Source organism: Mus musculus, chromosome 16 (genome assembly GCF_000001635.26).
Source record: "Mus musculus strain C57BL/6J chromosome 16, GRCm38.p6 C57BL/6J".
Taxonomy (NCBI): domain Eukaryota; kingdom Metazoa; phylum Chordata; class Mammalia; order Rodentia; family Muridae; genus Mus; species Mus musculus.
In genome coordinates, this window is record NC_000082.6 from 5,999,110 (window position 1) to 6,018,174 (window position 19,065).

At 43.7% G+C, this 19,065-nt stretch overlaps 1 protein-coding gene across 6 annotated transcripts in view; it reads left to right on the forward strand.

Moving 5' to 3' along the window:
* The window catches only part of Rbfox1 (RNA binding protein, fox-1 homolog (C. elegans) 1), a 1,527,688-nt gene that overhangs the window by 114,317 nt on the left and 1,394,306 nt on the right, over positions 1-19,065 (forward strand). The gene's annotated exons all lie outside the window — the stretch shown is intronic.

Below are 19,065 nucleotides of genomic sequence, written 5' to 3' on the forward strand. Positions count from 1 at the left end.
GATCATCTTATGGTTATTATCTTTTCCCTGTCTCCAGAGACACCAATAGACAGTGTACAATGAGAGCAACCGGCTGGTTCAAGATCCTGGTTGCTCTATACCTAGGAGGCAACTCCATGCTTGGCACAGAGCAAACCAACTCTTAAGAGGTTCTTTATGTGAGTGAGGGATTGCTTTTCTGTGCCGGGATATTTTCCATAAACTTTCAGTTGGTTTGACATGTGGCTGAATTACCTTCATTCTTGCATTCTTTTCCTGGTTTTCCCATTTCCTCTAAGCTCTCTTGGGCTCCTTTTCCCCTTAGATTGCTGAAGTATTCCCCGGGAAAGGCATAGACAGAGGATCTCCTATAAAGTCTACAAATAGGATGTGAGTACAGGGTACAGGGGTAGAGAGTTGGGCTTCGTGTGTGTGTGTGTGTGTGTGTGTGTGTGTGTGTATGAGAATGAATGTGTGTGAGAGAGGGCATGTATATGAGCATGTGCATGAGTATGTATGTGTGTGAGTGTGTGTATATGTGTGTGTTTGAGCATGTGCATGTGTATATAGGTCAGAGGTCAATCGTGAGTGTCATTCCTCAGAAGCTATCCACTTGTCTTTTGAGACAAGTTCTTTTCATCTGTCTGGAGCCTACCCACTAGGCTAGACTGGCTAGCTTGTGAGTCCCAGGGATTCACCTGTCTCAGCCTCCAATGTTGGACTGTAAGTGTGCATCACCTAGTTCGGCCTTTTACATAGGATCTGAGGATCAGCCTCAGCTCTGCCCCACACCGTTCCATGGCAGTTCAGCTCTTTATGGGCAGAGCTGGCGTGTTGGCCCGGCTGTGGCTTCTGACTCCAAAGCTTCCCTTTCCTCTTTGCTCTTCCCTCCGCACACGCACACACACACACACACACACACACACACACACACAAGTAACAAGGCAGACATCGCCTCTCTTTGGTATCCTCAACCTTCAAGAACCTGGTACCTATTTCCTTTGCAGAACTGCATTGTTATCCCCCACTCCCCAGTGTTTATGTAACCTCCTGTCTTCTCTAGTTAATAGCTCACAGCCCAAGTGATTAGCCTCCTAGAAACAGAGCTGTTTGTTGGAAAAGGGGACATACTAACAAGGTTCTGCTATGAGCCAGGAAAAACACAGAGTGGGTGGAAAGTAGAGTGGAGCACATTCATTTTCTAGGGCTCACTTGTCCCTCTGACTTTGCTGGGGAGGCTGTGGGAGGGGGAGGGGAACTCACCCAACAGCCCACCCTTTATGCTCCTGCTGCAACTCAGCTGACCTGCTTCTCAGAACCCTTGAGGAGCTTAAGATGATGCAGAAATTGCTCCCTTCAAAAGGAGAAAAGTTTTAATTTAGATGGTTGAATGTCTTTATGCTAATCAGCTTCTCTTGAGTGTGAGGAGCCATCCCAAGGGTTTCTAAATAATTTTCACACTTCCTCAACTTTATTTAAATGTATAATATCCATTGTGGTTTTTCTTTTATTGCCCAGTCAGGTGGTGGGGTGCTTTGAAGATTCAGGTTTCTAACTGAGTTGATGGAACACACTAATAAAGCCAGGGTTTGAGTTAAGATAGAAAATAGATGCTGGCATCCTGTTGTCTGAACCAATCCGATGTAGTAACGTAATTAATAGAGACTTTGATAACTAACTTGCACCACGGAGCAGCTGAGCACAGTTGACTTGCCCTTCCTTTCTAGAAGAGTTTTTAATTAGTTCACAGGCTTGCAGGCTTCATTGTGATACTTACATGCAGCCTTGCTTTGTCTTCATCCCTGTTTGCTCTTTGTGATCTTCCTGCTTCCCATCTTGCATAAACCTGTCCATGCCCAGCATTCCTACTTCTGCTTTGCTATCAGATGTGTTCTGTCGCCAGCTTTCTCTTTTCCCTCACAGCTTCTGCCTTTTTCCCCTCGGGACTCCCTTTCTACTGTCCTGGGCTGTGCACATATTCATTGCCACATAAGCATGCACACACACACACACACACACACACACACACACACACACACACACACGTACACACATGCACATGCTCAAATGCACATACAGATGCATGCACACACATGCACAAATTAACACACACAAATACACAAACACATGTATACACACACACACACACACACAAGTACACACATGCACATACACAAATGCACATAGAGATGCATGCACACACATGCACAAGCACACACACACATATACACAGGCACATGCACAGAAACACACAGAGGTATACAGACACACAGATGCACATTAGAAGCTAGGATCCATGTATGAGAGAGAGAATATTCTGGGTTCATCTTTCAAAGCCTGGGTTACCTCGTTCATTACACTACATTCCAGATCCATCCATTTTCTGCCAATTTTCCTATGTTCCCTTGTCTCTTATCATCTATTCCTCCCACCTCTGTCCCTCCCTCCTGTGCACGCATGCTTCACTGTGTGCTTACGTCAACCCGCCTTTACTTTCTCTCTCCTGCTAGCTGCTGTTTGCTTTGTGTTTATCTGCATCTGAAAGTCTAAGCGGATGTTGCAACTCCCAGAGGCCTGTTTACTTCAAGCTAGAAGCAAGAAAGCCCGCCATAATTCAGAGAGAAACTTCTTACATGAGATGAAAGTCAGCTCAGCTCAAGTTTGGGTCAGAATTTAGAGGCCCCACTGGGGTCTTTATGCTTGTATCTGTAGTCCAGATAAGTTAGAAGAAATTGTTCCCTGTGGCAGGCCATGAATCTAATTACCCTGGAAACATTGCTACAAGTGCTTGATTGAAAATTGCGGGCAGTATGTGGTGATTCTGGCTTCCCTGCCTTCAAATCACATAGGACACACACATGGTTCTCCTCACATGGCCCACAGGCCATAACTCATGGAGGTGAACCATGTGTCCTCAGGAGAACACAATAGAGTCCCCTAGGAGAACTTAAGAATGAGAAAAGAACATTTTGGGACAAGGTTAGGGTAAGACACAGAGCAATGAGTTGTAGGGCTTGATTAAAGACCTCCCTTTCAGAGGGTTGGAGGGATGGCCCAAGGGCTGGAGGCAGGGATGGCCTAGCTTTGAAAGTACTTGCTCTGCCATCACAAGGAGCCAGTGTCAGCCCCCAGAAACCATGTTTTAAAAATGAGGTATGATGGTACATGTCTATAATCCTGTACTGGGGAGGCAGAGACAGGTGGATCTCTGAGGTCCCCCGACCAAGTCAGTCTAGCTTACACGGTGATTTCAAGGCAAAATGATAGACCCTGTCTCAAAAAAGGTTGATGATGCCTGAGAAATATTAACCAAGGTAGCTGTCTGGCCTCCACACAAACACACATGCACCTACAAGTGAACCTGAGCATGCAGTCATATGCATGCAAACACACACACACACACACACACACACACACACACACACACACACACACACACACACATACACATTGGTGTCTTCCTTTGTGTGTACTGCTCCCAAGACATCCCTGCTGCTTTGTTTGTGGGGTTTGAACATCTTTACTAACAAGGGCATATCTGGTTTGAAAAGAGTCTGTGGAGGCTGGAGAAATGAAATGGCTCTGGGGTACAAGCCTTTGCTATGCTCACAGAGGATCTGAGTTTGATTCCTAGCATCCTGTCAGGTGGCTTACAATAGTCTCTACCTCCAGTATTATAGATATGATGCCCTCTTTGGGACTCTGAAGGCACCTGCATGTGTATACACATATATGCAAATAAAAAATAATTTTTAAAAAGAAGCTGTAGGCTCAAAATAAGGAGAAGTCCATGCACATAGAAACCCATGGGCCTTGTGACTGTGATTGTAAAGTCAAGATGCCCTTGGGTCCTTGGCTGAAGCAGACCTGGACTAAACCTGTAACATCATTACCTTCACCCTCAGCTTGCTCATCTGTAACAAGGAACAGAAGATGCATCCAAGGTCACTGTGAAGATGATGGTGAAGGTCATTAATGTTTTATGACTATGATGATAATTAGAGGTCAGGAGGTGACATGCTGAATCACCAGGAGGACTACTGGGGCAGCTCACAGCATGTGGGGTATTGGATCTGAATAATCAAATGCTGGGTCTCTGAAGGCGCAGGCAGAGGTTTTGTTTTCTGTGATGTGTACCGTGGAAAGTAGAAAGAAAGCAAGTGCAAGCCAGGGACAGTGCCCATAAGACTCTTGGGTGAACCTGCTGGTTCTGTGTGTTAGAGGTGGAGGTGTCTATAGGTGTCTGTGTGGTTGAAGGGTGAGTATGTGGATGAAGGTGTATGAATACTGTGTGGGATGTGTGTGTGTGTGTACATGATCCTATGTGTGTGCACATGCATGCTTGTGTATGTATGTGGGTGCTTGTGCATGTGTGTGTCTGTGTGTGGATGCCAGAAGTCTCTATTAGGTGTCTCTCAATCTTATTAGTTTTTTGGGGGGTGGGGATGCAGGGTCTCTCACTGAGCCTGGGTCTCATGATTTCAGCAAGGTTGGCTGGCCAGTGAGTCTCCAGGATCATCCTGGCTCCAGTTTCTCAGCACTAGGATGATGGCTGTGTCCTATCACAACTGATTTTTATGTGTGTTCTGGAAATCTGAATGTAGCTCCTCGCACATGTGTAGGCAGCACTTATTACCCATGCCATCTCATAAGCCCCAGTCAAACTCACTCTGAGATACCATCTCTGGCTGTTCATTATCCTGGCTGGGATCTGGTATCGATGTAGGAATCAAAAGGAGAGGGGCTGTGGGATAGATATAAAGGTCAAAGAAGAGCTGTGCTCCAGAGTCAAGCAAAGAAAATATCGGCTAATTACACTTCCAGGGATTTGGACTGTCTGGGGTAAACATTGTTTGCAATGGGCCTACCCTCTGCTACATGGCAGCCTGTTTGTCTAACAGTGAAGGAAGCTGGGGATATGTCTTGTCCAGTGGTTCCTTGGCTGTCATGATCTGCCCTGCATACCTCTGGAGCCTCTGAGAGAGAAGGCATAGCAAACTAAGACACAGAGTTGGGGTTTTATAATAAAAGACAGTTGTGCTAAGGTAGTTTCTGGGCAATTAGGGGGCATTATTCTGGTGGTCTGGATCACAAATTCAGGAAGGAGACAAAGGACCCAGCTGCTTGTGAGGAGAGATCTGGAAATATACCTCATAAGTTTTCTGATCCAAAGGGAAGCGATCCCATATCCTTATGTATGTAAACCACTTCAAGGTCTTGGTATTGGAAGACATGTCTCTTCTCTAAGTCACTGGATAAGAAAGGTCGCAGACCCATCGTGGCCACAGCACATTGCGATCTGCCAGCTGCTCTGTGGCCTCTGTGAAGTGACCTCAGGCTCCATAGCAAGCCACAAAGGAGGGACTTTATCACTGACTGGCTGGCTATTAGTTTCATGTCCCAGGATCCAGATGCAGACTCTGAGAGGCCCCCTCTGGAGTCTCAGCTGAAGAAGACAGGTGTCTGGGAGTAAAGGCATCCTGTTAGAATCAAGGACACCAGCCTTTCTCTGGCACTTGCTAGTTTTTAACATTTCAAAGCATTTCCATCTTGCTTTTCACTTGGAGAGACATGCCCATTATTTCTCTGGCTAAGCATTTCAAGAAGATGCTAGCAGCTGATGCTGCAGATGTCCCATATGGCTACCTTTCTCCTGAGTGCTTGACTCATGAGGTCACTCCATCCTCCTCTCCTCATGTGTTAGGGGCTCTTTTTGGGGTTTTACAAAGAGACTTGGGGGAGAGTGTGGTCGTAGAGTCAAGGCTGGGTTCAGGTTCAGGCCCCTCTTTCCCTAGAATCATCTTGTTGTCTCATTTAATTTCATAGAATACCATCTTTTAATTAATTTTTCTTTTGTTCTTGAAATTTATATAACTACAATACTTTTCCCTCTCCCTTTCTTTCTTCAAACTCTCTAATACAACCTTACTTGCCCTCTTTCAAATTCACAGCCTCTCTTTTATTCATGGTTATTACATGCTCGTATGTATCCATACAAATCTATTCCTAAGTCTGTCCTGTCTGGATAGTGTTACACGAAGGCACAGTTTCAAGGCTGACCATTTGGTACCGGATAACCAAATGGTCTACTCCTGCCTAGGAAAGACTGCCTCCTGCCTGTAAAAGGCTTTGTAGGTTTTGTTTAACTTTTCTCATGCTTTTGGGCTTGTTTTTTTTTTTTTTTTTTTTTGGAGGGGGGGATCATGTATTCAAGTTAGTCTTTAACTTATCATGTAACAAGGTTACACTGAGTTTCTGATCCTCCTGCATCCACCTTCTAAATGTTAAGATTATAGGAGTGTATCACTAAGCCTACCTATGCTGGGTACCCACTTCAGGGCTTTGTACATGGTAGGCGAGCATTCTACCAAATGAGCTACACTCCTCAGCCCACATTTTCCAGAACACCTTTGATAAACAAAGTTCCTTTATGTTTTGCTTGATAGGAGTTTTGTCATCTCTAGGACACAGGAGTTTGAATACCCTAGCTCACCTAAACCAGGGCTAGCCCTCTCCTTATCTTCCACACTGTGGTTAGTAGAACATTTTCTTAACAGACCTGGAATTGGGGAACCTTTTATACTCTCACCATATATTCTATGGATGGCTTTGACAGACAGTAGGCCATTTTGAGCAGCTATAAGACATTTCCACACTAAAGACATACCTAAGGTGGATCTTTGTCCCACTTTGAAATATGAGGATTCTACTGAAGTTTTCCCTAAGAGAGTGCATGGTCTTAAAACAGAAAGTAAAGGCATGTCTTCTGCCCTTCAACATTGTTACATGAGTCTTAGAGGCAGGGATGGAAAAAGTCAGCAGGAAAACTAGACATGCCCAGAGTGTAACAGGGTCGGGACACCCTGCTGGAAAGTAATCAGACACATTGGATGCTGATTTTGCTTATTGAGGCTCCTGGTTGCAAGACACCAACTTGCCACCATCTTCCTGAGATCAGCTGTGCCTACATGTGAGATCCCACCACGCCTGGGCTTGTGGACCACTGATATTCAGTCAGAGAAAGAAGGAGTGAGGAGGCCACTGGACTCTTTCCTAGTACTCCAGCCACACTACCCCCACCCCCCAGACAGTTGTGGGCCATTCTGCCATCGTAGAGTGTCTAGATGGACTAGAGTGTGCAGACTAGAGAAGTCTAGAGGAGGGATGGTCTATAACTCCATCTGTGGAGCTATGGGCTATGGTGGCGGGAGGGGGAGGGGGGGCTGGAGAGGGAGCCAATTGTCATGCTTGATGAAGACTTACCAGTATAGCTGGTTTGAAGATCATTCTTCAGTAACCATTCTTCAGCTCCTTTCAGTAACCCCTCACCTATTCTATATAAGAAAGCTAATAAATAATTAGTATTTCAGTATGGTGGTTTGAAAAAGAATGGTCCTCATAGGCTCATATCTGTAAATACCTGGTCTCCAGTAAGTGCAACAGTTTGGGGAGGATGAGGATGTGTGTCCCTGAGAGTGGGCTTTGACTTTTAAGGGCTTCTGCCATGCCCAGTGTGCTTTTTGTGCAAATCAAATGTGAGCTCTCCGCTGTTCTTGCCATTGTTCAGTCATTCTGGACTCTAACTCAATGAAACCAGAAGCCAAATAAATAGTTCTTTTTATAAATTTTGTGTTTTGTCACAGCAATAGGAAAGTAGCTAAGACAAGCAGAGTGAACAGTAGAATTTGGTTTGTGAGTAGAACATTATAAGGAGGGACAGGTGTCTGTCACATATCCAGGGAAGGGAGTCTGCCAACATCTCTTTTTTAAGATGTACAGTAAGAAGGAAGGATGATGGATGGCCCAGACTTCACAGTACACAGTGAGCTGTGGCCAAATAAGGTTCAGAAAGCCAGTCTGCTACTTTTCTTGCCAGAGAATTGTCAGATTAGATACAAAAGACTCTTAAATTCAGTTGTTTTTTTCTTCCAAAATAAGGACTGAACCTAGGACCTTAAGCTTGCTAGACAGGTGCTCTATTGCTGAGCTAAATCTCCAAACCCAAATTCAGTTAATATTTAATCAGTTAGTATGGCCCAAATGTTATGCTAGTTTAGTGATGTTAATATTTTATCTTCTGTCTGAAATTTAAAACTAGCTGCTGTTCTGTATTTTTGCTTGATGGTTGACTGCAAATCCTCCTTGGCCTGGAATTTGTTTTTCATTCTTCCTTGAATCTCTTTGCAGACTCTTGCTTATGATTTAAATTCTCCAACTGCAACTGGTTCACACCCAAGTGGTTTGTGTTCACTGGTTTTCCAATGCTGTGACAAAATGCCTCAGGAAAGCCAGGTACTAAAGAGAAAAGGTTTATGCTGAGCCATATTTTTAAACGTTTTGGTCTGTGGCTACTTAATACTGGTGTTTTGTGTCTAAGATGAGACAGAACATCATTTGTGACTAGAACATCATCTTACAACTAGCAGGAAGGAAGGAAGGAAAAGGGAAAAGGGAGGGTCGGAGAAGAGTAAGGGATGGAGGAACCTTAATATCCTCTTCAAGGGTACCCCCCAGAGTGACTGCATTTCCATCTATCATCTATCTGTCTACCTATCTATCTATATTCCTACCTTCCTACCTACCTATCTGTTGGTCCATCTGTCAGTCTACCTACCTACCTACCTGCCTGCCTGCCTGCCTGTCTGTCTGTCTGTCTGTCTGTCTGTCTACCTGTCTGTCTACCTATTTATGTATCTATCTATTTTGTGTCTATGCATGTGGTCCTGTGTTCTGTTCTTTTGTATATGACCCTGTGTGTGTGCTTCTGAGTGTGTCCATTTCTGTGTGTGAATGTGTTCCTGTATGTAATATCCCTGTGTTGCATTCCTCTGTGTGTTTGTTTCAGTGTCTATGTTTGGTTTTGTGCATTCTTGTGAGGATAGGTCAGAAGACGAACTTGGTTTCTAGACCTTGCCTTCTGTCTTGTTTGAGACAAGACTTTGTTGTGGGCTGCTGCTATGTGCTGCAATTTTGTTGGCCCATGAGATTCTCATGATTCTCCTATCTCTCTCTCATCTCACTGTAGAAGTATCAGGATGATAGACACAGGTTACCTCCAATTGCTTTCTGTGGGGTCTGAGGATTTGAACTTAGGTTCCTTGTGCTTTACCCACTGAACTTCTGCTAGCTGTGCACTCCTGTCTGCCAGGCCTCACCTCCTGAAGGAAACACCACCTCTCATTAGCTAGGGCTAAGCCTTGGGAGACATTTCAAACATAAGCTGTAACAAGATTTAGTTAATTTATATATTTAATTTGCACATATAATTTATACATAATATACAATTTGTATATAATTACATATTATATAATTTAATATATTGGTTTGATTAAGTCATAGGCTTCTGTAAATTTGCCCTCTGTGTATTATGCTTATCATCAGCTGGGTTTTGCTAATATGGATATTGAGGGATTCAGACTTGTACCCTGCCATCTTTGTGAACCTCAGGGAAAAGAAATCTACCTACCTTCCCCCGGCTTTCATAGTGAAAGTCCACGCTTATGTCCCATAGGTCTATCTCTAAACCGGCTGCCACGAATAGAAGGTGGGGATGTTCTGATTGGCAGATTAAGCCCAATGACCCCTTAGAAGGCAGCCATGATGATAACACTGTAAGTAGTATCCAGGCCACATGAGAGGAGGAGGGATTGCCTGGAGTGAGTCAAAAGCTTTTACAAAGAGAAGGCAGGATGGACTCAGCATCTAACAGTCACATCTGCCTCACTCACTGGGTATCAGGAGCTGGAGAGAGAAAGGGCTTAGCAGTTAAGAGCACTTTTCTTGTTCCAGGGGACTGATTTTAGGTCCCAGCATAGTTTCAGATACAGGGAATCTAGTACTTCTCTGGCCTCTGTGAATACCTGTAGATATCCCTCTCCCTCTCCCTCTCCCTCTCCCTCTCCCTCTCCCTCTCCCTCTCCCTCTCCCTCTCCCTCTCCCTCTCCCTCTCCCTCTCCCTCTCCCTCTCCCTCTCCCTCTCCCTCTCCCTCTCCCTCTCCCTCTCCCTCTCCCTCTCCCTCCCTCTCTCTCCCTCTCTCTCCCTCTCCCTCTCCCTCTCCCTCTCTCTCTCCCTCTCATGCACACACGCATGCACACACTTTACAGTTGCTATGCATCAGACAGTACAGTGCTTGCAGCAGTGTGGTGTACCCTTAAGCTTGACTGCATCAGCCTTGCTGAATGTGGGCGGATAGAAATGAAGGCGATAGATTGGCTATGGTGTAAGTACAGCATCAGATGGCTGTGCATAAGGCTTTGGAGTTCAATGAGGTTCAGCTTGTTAGTCAATACTGGCACAATCATCATGTCCTCTCGTACTCCTCTCTGCATGCCCGGGAGGCTTCTTGGGTGTTCAGTCATAAAGACTCTCATTTGATTGTATATAAAACCCCAATTTGAATTTTATTGGAGCACTTACACATGATTACCTTTCAGTGAAACTTGCTGTCATTTTGGCTGTAATGCTCCAGCAAATGGAGGGGTGTTTTTCTTTCCCTTTCAAGTTGTTAGTTTCATTAAGGACATATTTGTTGAGCAGATCTTGCCAGTTTAGTACTGTAAATGTGATAAGGGAGATTAGAGTTTCCCTTAGATATTTTCTTGCAAAGATTCGATGGTAAACAGTACATTCTATACTCTTGGATAGGTGTGGGGCCATGAGAGGGAGGTACCTTGGAACTTGGATTTAAGACAGATGAAGCTTTTCCCCCAGAGTGATGGGCAGTATTTCCCCTCCTTCTCTTTGCAGTACTTGCCCTGTGAGTTAGTCAGCTTCCTGTTGCTGAGCTTTGAAAAAGATAGCTTTATTTGGCTCATGGTCTTGGAGGTTGCATCTGTGTCCATTCATCCTTGTTTCTCTGGGTTAATGACATAGCAGAATGCCCAAGGCAAGAGCAAACGTTTTTGTGCCTCATGACAAACCGTGGAAAGGAACAGGAAGTGTATGGACTCACAGGGACACCTGCCGAGTGCTCTCCTTCTTCTCAGCAGTCCGTGCTTCCTAACATTTCCATCCCCCAGTGCCAGCATCTGGACGTGCCCCAGGCTTTACTGAATTGTCTTTGGTGATCAGCTCAGGGATAAGTCACCATGTTCTCCTCTTCTCCTGGTACCCACTAGTTAACGTCCATGTACAATACAAAGTTCATTGGTTCATGTATGAGAATCTCCAGAGTCTAAAGGTTTCCAGCTTTGCTCATAATTCCAGGTTCCAAGTCTTCCTTGAGAATCAAGGTAAATTCTTACCTGTGAGCCCGTGAAAAAAGAAATATGTTTAAAAAGATACATATTTACAAAATAGAATAAGAGAGGGTTGAAATTCCCACTCTAAAGGAATTTCAAAGAAAAGATTGAACCAAAGCAATACAAACCCAGAGCAGGGAAAACCCTGTCACTCTATGCAACCTGTGATCCACAGGTTTCAGGAGCCTCATCCCTGTGACGTTGCTAGCTGTGGCTCATACGGTTTCTCTTCAGCTGGTTCTGCTTGCTCCCATGATGGCGTCCCTCAGCACTTCTGCCACAGTCCTGACATCCCTACTGCAACTCAAAAATTCACACAGTAGGAACTTGCCACCCAATCTGCATCCTGCTGCGCCTCTCAGGCTTTGCTTTGAGATTTGAATGGATGCCTCCATGACCTTGGGTCACCTGTCTATAGCATGCCTGCAGCATCATCTCCGCAAGGATGATGCTGAGGTCTGTTGCCAGAACAAACCACCCTATCAGGGCTTTCTTCTCCTAGGCTGCTTTTACCTGGTTAATTGTTATGTGCTGTTTGAGCTCATTGAGAAACTAGTTTTGGAAGCAGAATTGGCTCCTTTCCCCATTTCAAACCCAAGCATGTTTGTGTTAAATGTCCTCTAAAGCCGCTTGTCTGGAGATGGTCTGCTCCAAAACTTTGTGACAGTGAAGGAAGAAAAAAACAAAAATAGCCACAAAGTAAAATCATTGTGTCCTTGAGAAGAGCTAGATGGTCACTATTGTTTATCCCTTGATCTAAAAGCTCCCATGGCAAGAAAGAGAAATAGGAAGTTCAGTCATGGAGGGAAAGCCCAGTTTGGAAGACTACTGTTAGCTCAGTTACCCTAGTCAGTGTCTGCTAGATGCTTTGTATGAGCAGCCAATTTGATGATGTTCTACTGTTTACCTATCATCCATCCATCTATCTATCTATCTATCTATCTATCTATCTATCTATCTATCTATCTATCTATCTATCTATCTATCTATCAATCATCTATCTATCAATCATCTATCTATCTATCTATCTATCATCTATCTATCTATCTATCTATCTATCTATCTATCTATCTATCTACCATCTATCTATCATCTATCTATGTATCTATGCATGTATCTATGCATCTATCTATCTATCTATCTATCTATCTATCATCTATCTATGTATCTATGCATGTATCTATCTATCTATCATCTATCTATGTATCTATGCATCTATCTATCTATCTATCTATCTATCTATCTATCTATCTATCTACCTAACTTCTATTTCTTTTTATTGCCATATATTCTTTTAATTTGCTTTTTATATGCTTGATAAATACACCCCATTCAAAACCTAAAGTAGATCTATTTCTTCTCCAAACTATATAAAATTCTGGGCATATCTCAGATCTTCTTTTTGCTCTTGATTCTAACTGTAAATTGGACTATAATTAGACAGTCATACTCATTCCAAAACCTGGATATGCTCTCTTGATGTTTCCTCTGCCAGATAAGCCAGTCTGTCACCTTTCAACGGAGCCTCATATAAACCTGCAAGGTATGGACAGCATATAGACACCGAGTCCCAGTAGTGTCTTCATTTCTACCTGAAACCTTATGAGTTTTCCTTCCACTCCCTACATTCTTATCACAGCCTTGTCTGTCCTACTAGTATCACCCATCAGTCATAGCTTCAAGTGTTCTAGACTTTCTCTAGATTCCCAATTTTTTTCTGGAACACATCATCAGATATTCACAGCCAAATTTCTACTTCTCCCTGCCATTTGTCTATATTAGTTAACTTTTTGTTGCTGAAACACAATTCCCAAGAAGAATATTTTAAAAGGATAGCTGATTAATTTTGCCCCATTGTTTAAATCATAGGTTCCTGGTCCTCTTATTTTGGATCTGTGTCAAGGAAGAACATTAGTGGGACAGGGGAATATGTGGCAAAACAAAAGCTAATGTCCTCATGGTAGCTGGGAAATAAAGAAAGGCAAAGAAAGTTACCAATACCCACTTCAAATACATGCCTTCAGTGCCCAGCTTTGTATAATGAGGCCCCCCGTATAATGAGGCTCCATCTGCTCAAGTTTCTGCCATCTTCCATTGATGCAGCCTGGATGGCAATTATCATCTTGTGCTTTGTGGACATCTGAAATCCAAAGCATAACATGATACTTAAGATTTGTATCTTAAGATTTGTATCTCTGGGGAATCCTTCGATGAAGGTGCCCAACAGAGGCCTACAAGATTAAGGGGTGGAGACTGTACTTGCCCAACACAGTACCTGCCCATGCTGGGTATCCAGATAATGCCTGTTGAATAAACACAAATTTCTCTTCCCCCCTAACTCCCTCTGTATTCCCCAATCCCATACAAATGATACAATGCCATGGTCGTAACCAGAACCATACAGAATAGACATGCCCTTTGACTCATCCTCTAGTGACTCTCAAAGGCTCCCCTGTTGAGACTTCTCCCTACATTTACACGTCATTCTGGCAGGAATGTTCTCTGGCTACACCTGTTTCCCACAGAAACCAATAAGACAAATAGAAGCCTGGAGTGGTGTGGCTGTAGAAAGTAACAGTGCTCCTACAGAGAGCCAGGAAGAGAGTATTAAATGCCAGATCAGTAGTGCTTTAGGTCTACAAGGCTCTTCTCCCATTGCTGTGCAAGAGCTGTAGCACCTGTTGGCAGTGATGCCTGGAGTCGGGCTGTGGACTGTGTACCTCTCTGAAGCTTCTTCCTGCACCAGGTCAGCACAGTGCCCGTGTCACTAAGGTTGATCTCATCCTTGCCAAGGACGCTTTGCCAACATTCTTCCTCTGACAACCTTCATCCCCACATCTAATACTGAATGCTGGAAACTCTTCCTCATTCCTTCTTCATCTTTTCCAGGGCCATTGTGCCAGGACAAACACCACCATGCTTGGGACATTATTTATGAGTTTCACAATCCTGTTGTGCCTTGTGTACTGTCCCCATGCTCAATCAAAGAGATGCTTGCAAGATATTGATCAAATTATATTTCTTTCCTCTTGCTTTACAGCTCCATAATAGCAGAAGCCATCCTCATCTTCATCTTAATCAGCAAGGCTTCCAGGATGGACCTAGCTCCTGATGGCATTAGCAATCCTTTTTTCCTAACATTCTGGTCTCTGTTTTTCAGTCAACTTTTTCTCCTTGTGGGTCTCTATACCTATGAGCCCTTCCATAAAAACTTGGCCTTGATCATTTAAAAGTTTTATTTTTAATTATATAATCAATTGCATATGTGCATCTGTCTGTGTGTGTATGTACATGAGTTCATTTGTTCATGGTGGTGAGAAGAGCGTATTGAATGCCTTAGAGCTGAAGTTACAAGCAATGGTGAGTCTCCCAGTGGGGGCACGGGAACCAAACGCAGGTCTTCTGTACGAGCAGTACATGCTTTTAAATGCTAAGCCGTCTCTCCAGTCCCTGTGTTGACCTGGGCAAGTCCACCATTCCACAGTTTCCAATCTCATGTAGATTCTATACGAAATTCTCATTTTTCCCTTTAGTATTTGATCCGTCACTCTTTCTGTGTGACCATGATTCATGGTGACTAGGACATGTACCCCTCTTTTACTTGTATATCATCTTTCCACTCATTCCTTTTCTCAACTGGAGTGCGAAGTTGATGGCTTCTGTGTGTTGGATTTTGTTTTTTGGAGTTTGCCTTTTGTTTGGGTATTAAGTAATTGTTATATATAAGGTGACACTGTTTGATGTGTTCCCCCAGGTTCACCAGATAGAAACTCACTCCCCCGATTCACATGCTCATGGCATTTGGAGGTGGGATCTGTGCAAGGAGGCTGGGCTTGCTGAGTCATAATAGCAGGGACCCATGAGGGCATTAGTGGCTTCATAAAGATAAGAGGAAACTTGATCTGATAGCCTTGCTCTGCCTTGCCTTGTGAAGCTCCTCGTGCGACAGTGTAGTCCTCTACAAATACAGGGCAGGGGCTAGTTCCATCTCTTAGACTCTTCAGTTTTCCAGAATCATAAGCCAAGCAAAACTATTCTTTATAAATTACCTTGTCTCTGGCATTGGGTTATTGAAAGAGAGGACGGACTAAGACAAAGTGAATGAAGGAGTGATCACTCTATCAAGTCAATCCTTTCCTTGTTGTCTACTGTTGGCTAAGGCAGCTGACTAATGAAATATTCTATGTAAATTAAGGGATTATATGCCTGAGAGAAAAGCCTCTACATATTAAATTTCCAGTAAGACAGACATAAGCACTCATCCAAACAGTGTCTAGAAGGGAAGAGGACATCAGCTGATTCTCTTCATGCTGACTTTCAAGTGATAGATGTTCAGTATTATTCATTCAGAGTAAAGAGTTCCAAAGCGCCAGAGAGAATTGCTTTCCTGATGCTGGGGAGACACTCTCCATACCTACATAGTTTTTATTTTAAGATTCCAAGCTTCAGACCTGTCTCTTGCCAAGATTACGTTTGCTATGCTTTGTGCTATTATGACCGAAGAATATTTTTGTTCTCTGACTCCCTGGCCAACCCCTATTTGTGAGAAACAGACTTGGAACAGGTTATATCACATAAGGGAGAGTGTATATTTTCCAGGTAAATAAGGCTCTCAGAAGCCAGGGAGCTGGGGTACACTCTGCATCCCCCAAGGAACCCACAACAGTGCTTCTCTTTGAAAGTCTTACTTTTGTTATGGACTGTTCAGCAGCTGTAATGTGAAGCCATTACGCAAACACAAATGTCCTTCACAGAAGTGTCAGGATCTGATAACGTAGATTTTAAAAGCGTAGGGTCATAGTTCAGGCTGGAGGTACCCTGTGTGTTCATAGTACCTCCAGCATGTGTTCTTATTCCAGTGACTGCTGCATCTTTATGACAAGTTACCATGACCACCTGCTCCAGGAAGGCAAAGCAGGGCGAGGGATGTTGATTCTTTCCTGTGGCGTGTTGCACGTGGCAGAGGTTTTATGACATCTTTCCTTTTCCTCCATCTAATGGTAACCGCACCAGTAAGGGGAAAATGCAGCTGCTTAAGAATTCTCTGGAAACCACAAGTGCAGAAAGGGTGAGCTACGATGTACTTTTGCATTATGACAATAGTTCTGTAGAGAGTGAGGTCTGTGAAGTGGAAATCACTAGTGAAGTAGGCTTGACAAGAGAGAGCTGTGGATGGAACATTAAAATGCAAATGCTAGGGATGGTGTGTGGACCGAGGGGTACACCGCAGGGCACACTGTGACACACTGCAGCTTCTTTGGCTAGATGCTTTCTAGGTTTTATTTCATTATGTTTATATTTTTTTATTTGCTTGCATGGTTTTTATTTTGTCAGGGAGCTTGCAAGGGCAGAAGGTGAATATAAGGGTGAATATAAGGACTGGGGTATATGATGTGAATATAAGGACTCGGGTATATGATGTGAAACTCACAAAGAATCAGGAAAAAAGTTTGGTTTTGTTCGTTTGTTTGTTTTAAAGTCTAAGAATTTTGTTGCCTAAAAGGAGGCTGCACTCTTAGGAGGTGTGGCTTCAGAGGAAGTGTGTCACGGTGGGGGTGGGCTTTAAGATCCTTCTCATAGCTGCCTCAGAGCCATCTTTTCTGGGCTGCCTTCTCATCAAGATGTAAAGAACTCTCAGCTCCTCCAGCTCCATATCTGCTTTCTTGTCGTAATGATAATGGACTGAACCTCTGAACCTGTGAGCCAGCCTCAATTAAGTGTTAAATGGTTTTATAAGTTACCTTGGTTATGGTTTTCTTCACAGCAATGGAAATCCTAAATAAGACAAAAGTTGGTGCCTTCTGTACTGTGTTTGCTGTGATAGGCATGGCCATGCTTTTGTCTGGAGGAATGTAGATCTTGGGACTCTAGAGAGCAGTGGAAAGCTTTAAGTAGGCTCACTGGGCCATTCTTGTAGAAACGTGGAAGATGGCTGTGCTGAAGGTGATTTGAACTGTGTAAGCCTCCTGGCTCAAGAGGTCTCAGAAGAGAAGCTTGGCTCCCAGGCAGCTAGGAGAAGGGTCTCAAAGCCCCACCCCACAATGACACCCTTCCTCCACCTAGGCCACATCTACTCCAACAAGGCCACACCTAATAGTGGCACTTCCTGGGCCAAGTATATTCAAACCACCACATGCACGTACACAAAAATGTTCTTAAAGTAAACGGCTTTGTTCAGCCAGTGAAAACCCACCCCACCCATTTAAGCATCCCATGAGACACAAAGGATCTGATTTGTCATAAACAGTGGACACGCTCACTGTGGTGGGGGCTTTTGGTTAATGCTAATGCTTAAGCAGTCAAGCCCTTCTGTGGGTGCTGGGCATGCCACCTCAGCTCCCCACGTTCCCACAGGAGGTGCTTTACTGACTAAGACATCTACTGAGCTCAGGAGAAATATTTTCAAATATTTTACTGATAGGTAAAAATGCCAGGCTCAGGTGAAATTTGTAACCTAAAATGTTTTGCACTTTGGAGGTGTGCTGTGTATCCTATAAGATTACCCTTGCCTAGTCCTTAATTCAGTGCAAGGGGAGTACTAATAATGCTTGTTTCATGAGGAGGCATCGAGAGGCAGCATTCATTTCAGCTCTCCCCTCCTTAATGTGCTGCAAATTCTGTCATGGTGAACTCAAATGCACTTGTCATTGTCCAAAGACTAAGGTCTTCAGAGGAACAGTTTTCCTTTTCTTTTCTTTTTTAACTTTTGAAATTTTCTTTATTAGATATTTTCTTCATTTACATCTCAAATGCTATCCTGAAAGTCTCCTATACCCACCCTGCTCCCCAACCCACCCACTCCTGCTTCCTGGCCCTGGCATTCCCCTGACCTGGGGCATATAATCTTCGCAAGACTAAGGGCCTCCCCTCCCATTGATGGCTGACTAGGCCATCTTCTGTTACATATGAAACTAGAGACGTGAGCTCTGCGGGTACTGGTTAGTTCATACTGTTGTTCCTCCTATAGGGTTGCAGACCTCTTCAGCTCCTTGGGTACTTTCTCTCACTCCTCCATTGGGGCCCTGTGTTCTAACCAATAGATGACTGTGAGCATCCACTTCTCTATTGCCAGGCTCAGGCAAAGCCTCACAAGAAACAGCTATATTAGGGTCCTGTCAGCAACATCTTGCTGGCATATGCAATAGTGTCTGGATTTGGTGGTTGTTTATGGGATGGATCCCCAGGTGGGGCAGTCTCTGGATGGTCCTTCCTTCCATCTCAACTCTGAAATTTGTCTCTGTAACTCCTTCATGGGTATTTTGTTCCCCATTCTAAGAAGGAACAAAGTATCAGGGGAACATTCTATTGTATCATTGCGTCTATGTTTTCAAAGCCAGGACTGAGAAATATATTCAAAATTGATTCCTAGATTACTTTTTATATACCACAAGACTGTTTGTCCTGTAAATTAAGATACTTGAAGCAAGAGTCCTGGGAACTGTGCCCAGGGAGTGGGAGAGTACTCTGCAGGCTATCCCTCCATCCTCAGTAGCATCCCATTTCTACACAGGTAAGAGTGGCATTCCCACAAAGTCCCTCTTGTGTGTTTACATATTAAAACATTGTAATTACCTATAAATGTTTTCAGTTGCACATCTTATAGGATGGCAGCTAACATGTTTGAAATGTTTGCTTCCATGTCATGCTAAATACCATGTCCAGATCACTGAGCTCAATAAAGCTGCATATTTATTACTGGATCTTAAGCAAAGTTTGAAGGAAAAAAATATGTCTTCAGCCAAACAGGTCTAAGTATGAAAAGACTCATTATTATTCATATGCATATTCAGGAAATCATTTTGCATATGCTTTCGCTGTCAATGAAGAACTTCCATTCTGGTTTGT